This window comes from Diabrotica virgifera, chromosome 2 (assembly GCF_917563875.1).
Source record: "Diabrotica virgifera virgifera chromosome 2, PGI_DIABVI_V3a".
Taxonomy (NCBI): domain Eukaryota; kingdom Metazoa; phylum Arthropoda; class Insecta; order Coleoptera; family Chrysomelidae; genus Diabrotica; species Diabrotica virgifera.
This window is the reverse complement of record NC_065444.1, coordinates 261,287,909-261,299,957: the sequence shown is the minus strand read 5'-3', so window position 1 is coordinate 261,299,957 and position 12,049 is coordinate 261,287,909. Positions and strand designations below refer to the sequence as shown.

Genomic DNA, 12,049 nt, shown 5'->3' with positions numbered 1-12,049 from the left:
ACACGGTCCTCTTCCTGTCTTATCGTTTGAAGAAGAAAAACGATTAGTGGAGTGGATACTCGATTGCCACCGCAAAGGATTTCCAAGAAGATCCGAAGATATCCAAGTATCAGTAAAACAGTTCCTAGATGAATCATCTTGTGAAAATCCTTTTGTAGACAACTACCCTGGAACTGGTTGGTATAAAGCATTTATGCGACGACATCCTGAAATATCTCTAAGAAAATCAGAAGCCGTAACAAATGCATCGTCTAAAGTCAGCGAAGCTGATATTAGGAACTGATTTAAACACATTTATTCATACTTACAAGAAAAGATGTACACAGACATTTTAAATGATCCGCAAAGAATATTTAATGGCGACGAGATTAATTTTCAACTCTGCCCCCAAAACAAAAAGGTATTGGAACCCAGGAGTGCAAAAAACGTGTACGAGGTGGACTGTGAAAAATATAAAACTAACCTTATGGTTCTATTTACATTTAATACTTCTGGATTAACTACTCCACCGCTAGTCATATATCCGTACAAGCGACTCCCAAGTGAAATAGCAGACTCTATTCCAGAAGGATTTACTATTACCTGCAGTGATTCAGGCTGGATGAAGACTGAAATCTTTTTTGGATAGATAGCTAATTGTTTTTACCCTTTTGTCAAGAAACAAAATATAAAATTTCCAATTATTTTATACGTTGATGGGCATAAAACCCATTTGGACAAACAATTAAGCGATCTTTGTGCAAAACTTACAATAATTCTAATTGCACTTTATCCAAATGCTACTCGTATTCTTCAACCAGCTGATGTGTCAACATTTAAGCCCCTAAAAGATGGTTGGAGAAAAGGAGTCATAGCCTGGCGTAAAACTCATCCAGACGCAGATCTAACCAAAAAGGAATTTGCGCCTTTGCTCAAGTGTGTTCTGGATGAAACAATAAAGCCTGAGATAATTGTTAATGGTTTCAGAGATTGTGGACTTTACCCCTGGGATCCTAATCTAATTGACTTTTCAAAGTGTTTAGGAAAAAATAAAGGTGAGGAAAATACCAACAGTAAAACTGATGAAATCAACAGTATAGGAACTTTTGACAGGAAGAAGTTTGAAGAAATAGTGGGCAAACAAATAATAGATTCATTTAAATACGAATACGAATAGATTCATTTAAATTGGGACCTATTTTGGATCCGGATAGTGATCGTTTTATTATTTACAAACTGTGGAAGCAATTAAATTTAGAAGTTTCTCGGAAACATCCTCCTGAAAACAATGACGATGTTTTATATGTTTTATATGATGATATGTGGAGTATACGGGATAATGCTGTGATTTCTAATAACAGCAGTCAACTTATGCCAAATTCCGACAAAATATTAATAGATGTGATAGAGCAACAAGAAATTCCACAAGCCGATAACATCATAGATATCATGAATATTCCCATTATATTTAATAGTGATGAACTAGAAACCTCTAATACAGTACCTGAACCGTATGGTACAATTGCTAATTATTTACAATATTTTAATACACCAGAAAGGAAAGGTGTGAAACAGATCGATAAATAATCTTTTATACTTTCTTCAAAAATGTGGAGGGAAACCCAGGACAAAAAAGAAAAAAAAATCGAGGAACAAGAAAACAAAAGACGAGAAAGAGAAAATAATAAAAAGAGGAGCGAAGCCGAAAAACAAGAAAACAAAAGCCGAAAAAGAGAAAATAAGAAAAAGAAGAGAGAAGCCGAAAAACTTGATAAAGAAATTCAAAAGTTTAAAAAACAGAGAGAAATCAAAATAAAAAAAAGATTAAAAATTATTTAAATGAAAGCGGTAAAGTCCACATTTTATCAGAGATTAAAATTAACAAAGATCTGTGTTCTGAACTAAGTAAAATTGAAAAAGTAAAAAGAAACTTGTCTGTTGATTCTGTGGAATCTAGCATATCCAAAATTGCGACTCCAAATGTAAATTCATTATCTTATCAGTCTTTTGACAACGAGCCTATAAATAGTGGTTTGTGTTTTTCATGTGTACTTAATATAAATTTGACATCACTTGGGATCAAATGTAATTCTTGTACTAGGTCTTATCACCTTAAATGTATCGAGAAACATGCGTTGCACAAATCAAACGTTAATATTTTTACATGCAAAACTTGTTTAAAGAATGTTAAACATATAAAAAATTTACCTTTTTAATTTAAGTCATTAAAAGAATAAACTGAAACTTTAAGCTAACCGCACGTAGATAGGTAGGTACTTCATGTTCGATTTAAAAAACTAAGAAAGTTAGGGTTTGGTTCATTTTAGTTAGGTGTGTAAAATTTTTTAAGAATCTCATTTGTTCTGTTTAGCTTTGGTATCGACAATATTATTAATAAAACTTCAATAATTAGACATTTTGTTTGTATGTTCTTCATCTTAACAATTATATCGATAGGGCCAATAACTATAATATTTGTTGGCCAATATCTATAATCACGGGGCCAATAACTATATATATTTGGTGGCCAATATCTATATTTCTGGGGCCAATTACTGCCAAACATACATTACTTTATAAAATATGTTTTTTTCTATTTTATAAATAAAAATCAAAAATAAGCGATATGAGATATAGAAACTCTATAAACTGGTCTAGAGTTTGATCTAATATTTTTTTGTTAAACAATAATATTATACTTTTTATAGCTTCTTTAAGAGAAAGAATGGCTTAAGAGGCCAATAACTATATCGCTTACCCTATCTTGTTGGACCATGTATTCTTCAGAAAGATCACTTGGTTCCTGTTTTATGTCCATTGAATTGATTCTAAAATAATTGTACTTCATTAATTTATGTATTATTAATATTGGAATATTGTTATTGCTCTATATTTATTATTGAACTAATTAGAAAGGTGGTTAGGTTCTTGACAATTTGCAATTATTATGAAGAATATATTATTTTATTGATGGTACCATAGCCACCTTTACTTAACAAGCCATGAAGTTGAAACTTGGCAACATCTATTGGTAGACCGATTAAACCTGACAGTTCTCATTTGTTTTTAAATAATTTTCACTGTATTTACAGAGAAACTGAAATATTTTACAATATTTCGTGCTCTAAATTATAAAGAACATTAAGGTATGTTATTAAGATGATTTTAGTTCAATATAATATATTTTTATATAAACTTGCGTGCATATAGAAATCCGTCCACTTAAAAATTTTGTCATTTTTAATGTCTTATATTTCCTAAAACTGTTGGCAGATTTAAGTGATTTTTTTAATATGTTATAGCCTAATTCTTTAACAATACCGCTATAATAATATTGTTACTAACCAGTATAATATTTGTGTGCTTACTTACTTTTGTTTTGATTAATTGGATAATTATAGGATGAAATAAAATTAATAAAACACATGGTTCAAATTGACATCTGAGAGGGGCTGCTCCCTCCTCTTCTCTTTTTTGTCACTTTATTGAATAGGCAATTTCTAGCGAATGCCAGCCATCTAAATGATGTCATCATGACATCTCCCTTCCTAAGATAATAATTCAACATTCGCTAGAAAAGAACATGTCAAGAACTTAGAAGCTATTACAATAATAAACATGTAGACCCATACACATATATACACACATATACAGATAAACAGCTTATACACTATGATTAAAGTTTAGCAGAAAGTTAATTACCAAATTATAAAATCATAAAATACATTGCTTACACATTATAAATTAGGTCGAACAGGAGGTCTAACAATTCGCCCAGATCTTGTTCTAAAAGATGTATGCTCAGAGATTACAGTTGAATTATTTATTTCATGATCTGATAAATCTGTATCACATCTGGAAGAGTGATTAGAACTTACACTTGAATTTAATGAATTTTCAACAGTGTCGCGTATGTGTGTGCTATTTGCAGAAGGTGCATTATCATATTGAAACTGATTGTAACTACATGAAGCTTCACCTGAATTTACATTTTTCAACTCTACTTTTATTAGGTGAGCTCTATTTCTTACTACAACATTATTAGTTCCACATAATCTTATTTTATATGATCTCGGATTAGACAGTTTTTCAACTACTATACCATCTAGCCATTTTTCTTTGTTAGATTCATTAAAATTTTTTACTTTAACTTGATCATTAATTTTTAACACAGGCAATTCTTTAGTATTTTTATCATAGTACTTTTTATATTGATTTTGCCTTTGTGTTAATTCCTTCCGTACATTGTTTTTTACCACTTGTGGTCTCAAATTTGATTTTAATACAGGAAAAGTTGTTCTAACTTTGCGACTATATAGCAATTCAGCAGGACTTGGAACTTTATCTGATATTGGTGTATTCATTAAATCTAATATACACAAATAAGGATCTTTATTAGATTTGAATGCCTTTTTTAACATTGACTTTGCAGTTTGTACAAATCTTTCTACCTGACCATTGGATTGAGGAAAATGGGGACTAGATGTTTTATGAGAAAACCCCCATTCTGCAGCAAAACGACTGAACTCCATAGAAGAAAAGCAAGGCCCGTTATCAGAAAACACAACTGTAGGGATTCCATGTCTGCAAAAAATTTGTTTTAAGAACTGTATTACTCTATTACTAGTTTGTGACGTTAAAGCAGACATTTCCACGAATTTTGAATAATAGTCAACCACTAAAATATAATTTTGTGAATTAAAAACAAATAAATCAATTCCGACTTTATCCCAAGGGAGGTCAGGAATGGTGTGAGGCAGTAAAGGTTCTCTCTGATTACATTTTCTCTCTGATAGGCAAATATTGCAACATTTCACAACATTTTCTATATCTCTTGACATTCCTGGCCAAAAAAAATATTGCCTAGCTAATAATTTTGTTTTCTGTATTCCTTGGTGTGACATATGTAATTTATCCAGGGTTTCTTCCCTTAGATGTTTAGGTACAAGCAATTTATTATTTTTTACAATTATACCTTGAACTACACTTAGTTCATCTTTAAATGGCAAATATTTTTGAAATTCTTGATTTATGTATTTACTATCAGGGAATCCTTCTGTAATTAATTTCATGAGTTGTATTAAATGAGGGTCTTCTGCAGTTTGTTTTTGAAACTCTCTAATTTTACAATTTGAAATTGGGAAACTCTCTGTAATGCTTAGAAGCTGTGATTCAATTTCACTGAATTTATTTTCAAATGTTTCATCATATGATTTTGGAAAAGCCCTACTTAAAGCATCAGCAAAAAACATATCCTTACCTTTCTTATAAACAATAGTAAAACTATATGGTTGTAACATGACAAGCATTCTTTGAAGTCTAGCTGGAGCATCCACTAGAGGTTTGTTAAAAACTCCAACAAGAGGCTTGTGATCCGTCTCGATTGTCACATCAACACGACCAAAAATATACTGGTGAAACTTCAAACAAGCATTAACAATAGACAGCATCTCTTTTTCAATTACTGCATAATTTTTCTGAGTTGGTGTAAAAGCCTTCGAGGCATATGCCACAGGTTTATTATTTTGTAGTAAAACAGAACCACATCCAAACTGACTGGCATCTGTTGAAATCACTACAGGACATTTTACTGAATAGGCAATTTCTAGCGAATGCCAGCCATCTAAATGATGTCATCATGACAACCAGTTAAATTTTTATGGTGTACCGGGCATTTATAAAATACTTAAATTAAAACCCAACTATAGACCCCGGTTTTCTTAACATTCTGTTTTTTTTTATTAATTCGCTTATGTTTAACAACTAGATTTGTTCTTTATCAATTCAGGGTGTTTCTAAATAAGTGCGACAAACTTTAAGGGGAAAGGAACACAATGAAAAATTTTGACGCCTGTATTTTAAATGTAATCATTTTTTTCGAATTATGAGAAAACTAATAAGTATTTTTGAAAAATTTAAACGCAGAATAAAAGACTACTTTATTATCGAGGGCCAAAAGTCCCTTAGAATGAATAAAAAGTTTTTTTAATGACATTTTTGAAACTAAAAATCACACTAAATTTTCTTAGTCTTTCACCCCTGTAACTTATTAAAATAAACATAGAAGTTTTCAGGGACTTTGGGCCCTCGGTCCTAACGTAGTCTTTCACTCTGCGTTTAAATTTTTGAAAAATACTTATTAGTTCTCTTAGGATTCGGAAAAAATGAATCCCATTTATAATCTTGTTATTGTTTTTTTTGAAGTTATACTTCTTTACCGGCGATAGAGGGTAAATTTTTATATGGGAAAACCTAGCGACCGGGCGCATGCGCATTATAACTTTGTTCTGATTGGATGTTCAAATGACATGTCAAAAATTATTCAATATGGTGGCTGTGGCACAGCTGTAGTTAGATTATTTATGGTTGTTGCGTTTTAAAATTTGTGTGAAAAGAAACAACAAACAAAAGTTAGTTAATAGTTATACTGCCTTTTTAAATAGTTTTCATATACCTATATTTTTGGACTTTTGGACAAGGAAAACTCATTCCAATTTGGTAAGTACCTAGTTTTTATTATAATCATATTGTAATTATACATTTGGATTAGGTTGAAATACATACATTTATTTTCTCAAGAATGCGGATTTTAGAGAGAAATTCCAAATTAGGTTCGATTTTTATTTTTAAATTATGATTTTTTGCCGTAGATTTATTTATCTGGTAGGTATGTAATGCTTTGATTTACATACTTAATTTGATTACCAACAAAAGTTCTACCAATCTTCATCGAATATATTGTTTTCTTACTGTTTTGTTATATTTTTATATTTTCTTCCACAAAATTTAAACTACATAATTTTCAAAACAATTGTCAAACAGTAAAACGTTCAGTTACCGTATTTTTCCACATGATAAACAATGTGCGATTGGACGAGTGAGTCTACGCTTCGATTACGAGTCAAAGCGGCACGAAATTCAAGGGTTCAATCCCCGATGCAAGTTTTATTTTTTTATTTTTTTATGCATATATTATGATTGTAAGTATATTTGTTATATAGTTTTTTTTTCAGCAAATGCGTATTTAAAATTTTTGCCAACAATTATTATCGTCCAGAAATCATTTTTTCTTTGTGGCATTTTTCAATGTGTTTGTGTGCGTTTTATTCTTTTATTTTTTTTTAAATTTTTGGTATAGTCTTAAAAATCACATAATATGTAGTAGAAGTATAACTTCTTACGTGCGTACAAAGTACACACACATTCTTGTTTTGTATAATAAACGTTACTTACAAGGAATTACTTTTAATATTATTTTGTACAAACTTCTAATTAATAATATTTTCTTGTTCGACTCAAAAAATACTATAAATTTTACCAGAATTTGTACTTTAAAATCGTAGTTTCGAAAGCGGTAGTCCGAAAGTCGGACTACGGACGTCATCGATTGCGACGTTGCCTTTTTCTCTTCATGGCTTGTAAAGTAAAGGTGGCTATGATGGTACACAAACAAAAAGTAAATTCGTTGGTATGATATTATAATAATCCGTTTTATATTCCTTTATTGTTATAAATTATGGAGCAAAACAATAATATTTTTTGTTAAAAACAATATATTGTTTTTTATTTATAGAATTTATACTTTCTCAGATTTTGTCTACGACGGCCTGCTAAATTTACAGTTCGTACAGTCCCGAACTTTATACAGCAGGACTGTCAAGTCAAGTGTCAAATGGTAGGCATACATTTATTTGAACGGTCCGTCATATTAGATGTGGCAACACTGTCGAGCTGTCAAATAGAGGGCTTAATTATAAATAGTTTTACATGCAGAAATTTTTTAACCAGGGGCAGAAATTTTTCATTTATTATAAATTAGTGAATGAAAAATAGTTTCTGTCCTTGTGGGATCGGTACTCACCGGAGGGACCGCAGACGTTCGGAAACAATTAGCGTCTCTTTGCAAAGACAATGACGTCGACTTTGCAAAGTAACAAGACACTTACTCAACACACACACTACACATTACTCCCCTGACTTAGTGATAAGTTATATAATTACGTGGCTAAAGGTTTTAGTTCTAAACCAAAGCCAAAATCAGAGAAAAAAAAAGTTTTACATGCCCTGTGTCATGAAATTTTGTTTGTGTGAAGTATAAGTTGTTTTATTAATAATTAAGAAAATTTTTATATAAAAAGAAGTGTTTTACATACAATTCGTCTCTAACTGCATTGCCTTGCTCGTTTAACGTGATTTGGACCCTCATTTCTCGATTTAAGGTATTTTATCATACCTACGTAGATCATACAATAATTGTAAAGGGAAAGGAAAGGATAAATCACAATTATTGTGATTTCCTTTCCTGCACTCTTTTGAGGTTGTCTAGGTAGACTCCCACCAGTGGAACGTGCTTCATTTTCAAGTCTGCTCCAGGATGTGTGAATAGATGTAAAGCTGTTTCGGAATTTTTTATTTACTAAAATGTAATCTATTTGATTTCTAATGATTCTCCTGGGTCTGTATATTCAAGAGATTTCTACGTGTATATCATTAGAGGTATTTTGGAAAGAATGTGTTGATAACAACTAGTTCTGAGTCTTATACGAATTTTTCTAAGAGGTTTCCTCTCTCGTTTCTGACTCTTATCTCCAACTTGGAACCAAAATCTCCCATAATGATGAGAACTTCTCGATTTAAAGAAGTTTTTTGGCGATATTTAGCAATGTTGTTCTGAAGCTATTTTATAGTCATTAGAATATATAACTTTTTCCATGCGGTACGATTCATTTTCAATCAAATTAAGTCAAAACATAAATTGAAACGAACGTCGATGTGTATATACATTTTGTATACTGTATATTATATACTACACACATCGGCGTACGTTTCACTTCCTGTTTTGTTTTAATTTGATTGAAAATGAATCGTACCGCATGGGAAAAGTTATAGCGAGCGGACCTATATTATATATCATATCATAGTCCCAGGAACGCAACTCATCAATATTGGCAATATCATTTTAAAGTCTTCTACTTTAAAATGTATAATACATGTCTAAATTGCCGATATAAATGAGTCAGATTAAATAAATTACCTATTAGAAGAATTTTTACTAAGCAACAACATTTTTGTTTAATTTAGTATTATCTTGTATTTTGAAAATGACACCTGACTTGGGCGTCGAAATGTTAATAAAATCTATTTTTTTTGGTAAAATTGTGGCTTATTTCCCATTGAAAATAGTTGATTATATTTAGCAATCTTATGTAGAACTTCTCTCTTAATGGGGACGTTATTTGAATTTTCGTATATTTTAGTTGTATGTACTATCAGAGTTGCGTTTTCATAGATTATTTCCCTACATCTCGAATCTATTCTACAACTATAGATAGTGTTTGTTCTACTCTATGGGATTTTTGTTAGAATAGACTAGTGATGTAACGAATGTCATTTTTTTAACATTCACGAATACGAATGCGAATATCTGCTACTGACATTCGCGAATGCGGATGCGAATGTCCAGTTTTTTTAACTTGTTTCGATTTTTGTAATGTTTCCTAAATTTTTAATGAAAAGTTAATTGATATTTAGTGTAAATCAATCTGAATCTTAAGCTTTATTACATATAATACCAAATAATAATAAAGTGAAGGCTGATAATGTGATTTTATACAAGGTTAAGTTCTATCTATCTATTGCCCTTCATTTGTCCAAAGTTGAACGTAGGCCTCCCCCTTACTTTTCCACTCTTCTCGGTTCAGTGCTAATGCTTTCGATCTGGTCGCTGCGTATCTCTTTAGGTCATTCGACCATCTCGTCTGTGGTCTGCCCCATCCTCTTTTGTAGTCCCAAGGTCTCCAGTGAGTCATCGCTTCATTCCATCTTCCGTCTCTTTGTCTGCTGTTGTGTCCTGCATATTTCCATTTGAGAGTAGCTGCATGTTTGAGGTTAAGTTACCTTTTCTTAATAAAAAAAGATGAGAAGTGAATAGATTTTGATTTTATTAACCTAATATTATCTTAAAATTATTTTTTTTTCTGGTTTTCATATTCGCAAAACATTCGCACAAATTTCGCGAATGCGGATGCGAATGCGAATATGCAAAAACATGCGAATATTCGCGAATGCGAATACGAATATTCGTTACATCACTAGAATAGACGACCAGTTTCTGTATATTAATAGACCAGTATTAAAACTTCAAGAACACTTAGACCAAATTGGACAGTGGTTAAAGAAATGGAAGATAAAAGCTAATGAAATTAAGTCAACACATATAACTTTCACACTAAGGAAAGAACAATGCCCAAATATTAGCCTTAATCAAGTCAACATACCACAACAGAATATCGTCACCTGGGGCTTCATCTTGATTCTAAATTAAACTGGAAACAACACATTTTAAAGAAAAAGAAACAAATTGAGTTGAGAGTGAAAGAAATTAATTGGCTTATAGGTAGAAAATCTCGACTCTCAATTGAGAACAAACTGATGATTTATAAAACAGTCATCAAACCTATATGGACGTACGGTATAGAACTATGGAGTTGTGCCAGCAAATCAAACACAAAAATTATCCAAAGAACTCGATCAAAAATTCTACGCACCATCGCAAATGCCCCGTGGTACATTTCCAACCAAACCCTTCATACAGACCTAAACATCCCGTTAGTCAGCACAGTAATTCAAGAAAGAGCCAACAGACACCACGAGAAATTGGAAGGCCACCCCAACCAATTAATATTACCATTACTGCAGCCACTAAACAACAAGAAGATTGCGAAGATTATGGCCCATAGTTCTTCGCTGAAACTGAGGTGAAACCGCTGGGTGATGTACCTCATAACGCCATTTTAGTGTACAATACTACATTGATATAAGTTATTGTACTTGTTATCAAATTAACTCATAGAATATGTAATTCTGATTGTTAATAAATGCTTACAAAAAAAAAAGTTTCTGTATATATTATTTATTAAAGACAAACTAATAGTTACATCAAAAGAACCATAGTCCACGTGGACAAGTGTATATTAGACACGTATCTCTATCTTCCACTTACGGGCTTCTTCCTCTAATTCACGTGCAACTAATGTTAAGGTAGATTTACTACTTAATACAACATAACATTTAGCTTGGTGTATGGCTCACATATAACGACACCTTTTCATAGTCTATGAAGGCATAGTTTATTTACTGACTTGCCATTTTTTACAATTCACCTTAAATTTAACTTAAACCTTAAACTATTACTTTTTACTTAAACTAATTTGTTTGCTTCACATTCTCTGTATGGGTTTATTTGCAGTATAAGTTATATTACAAAATCCTAGTTCTAAATAATTCTTGAGATCTGGCGTCTCTACAGGGAGTAAACCTTTTCGAAACGAACACTAGCATCGATGCATCTGATAAACAGATTAGACGAAGATGTACTATTAAGTGACCAGCTAGATAGCCAGATCTTACGCCCTTGGATATTTTCTGTGGGGTTACCTAAAGAACAAAATATATGCACCATAGTCAACTAGCACTTGTATGTAGGTAGACCTCAAAGAAACGATGTCTACGCGAATACAGAATTTTACAGGAGACTGTGTTATTACCAATAAAGAGGTGGAGAACATTTTGAGTATCTATTTATTTTAATGTCATGAAAAAAATTATAAATAATTTCAAAATTTCACACTGTATTATTTATAATAAACCATAAATAATATAATTCGTTGGTATCAGATTGTTAAGGAGCTTTTAACAACAAAAAATATGCGGGGTTTTTCATTAAAAAAAAAGATTATAAACCATGCTAGATTTGCATGAATCATTCTGTATATTTAAATGTATGTTTAAAAAGCGCACATTTGAATTTCAAAGTTGACTGGTTCTTGCTTCTTTTATAATATTCTACAGCAATTTTATCCCATAGACGGTTTCCGCACTTCTCCCGCAACTAAGTAAAGTACAACCTTCCACATCCTGACCTCCCCATATCCGGAAGGTTCTGCCGTCCAGACCTACCGAAATCTACCCAGAAAGTCAGTCCTGCTGTTGGACAACGCACCCTCTCATCCCGACCCAAAAGAACTAACAGATGGCGCAATAATGTATTATATAATCTATAAAACGTATC

The 12,049-nt window shown here is 31.7% G+C and overlaps 1 protein-coding gene across 1 annotated transcript in view; it reads right to left on the bottom strand.

The window, feature by feature from the left end:
- The window catches only part of LOC126880973 (zinc finger protein 726-like), a 186,672-nt gene that overhangs the window by 2,935 nt on the left and 171,688 nt on the right, over positions 1–12,049 (bottom strand). The window lies entirely within an intron of this gene.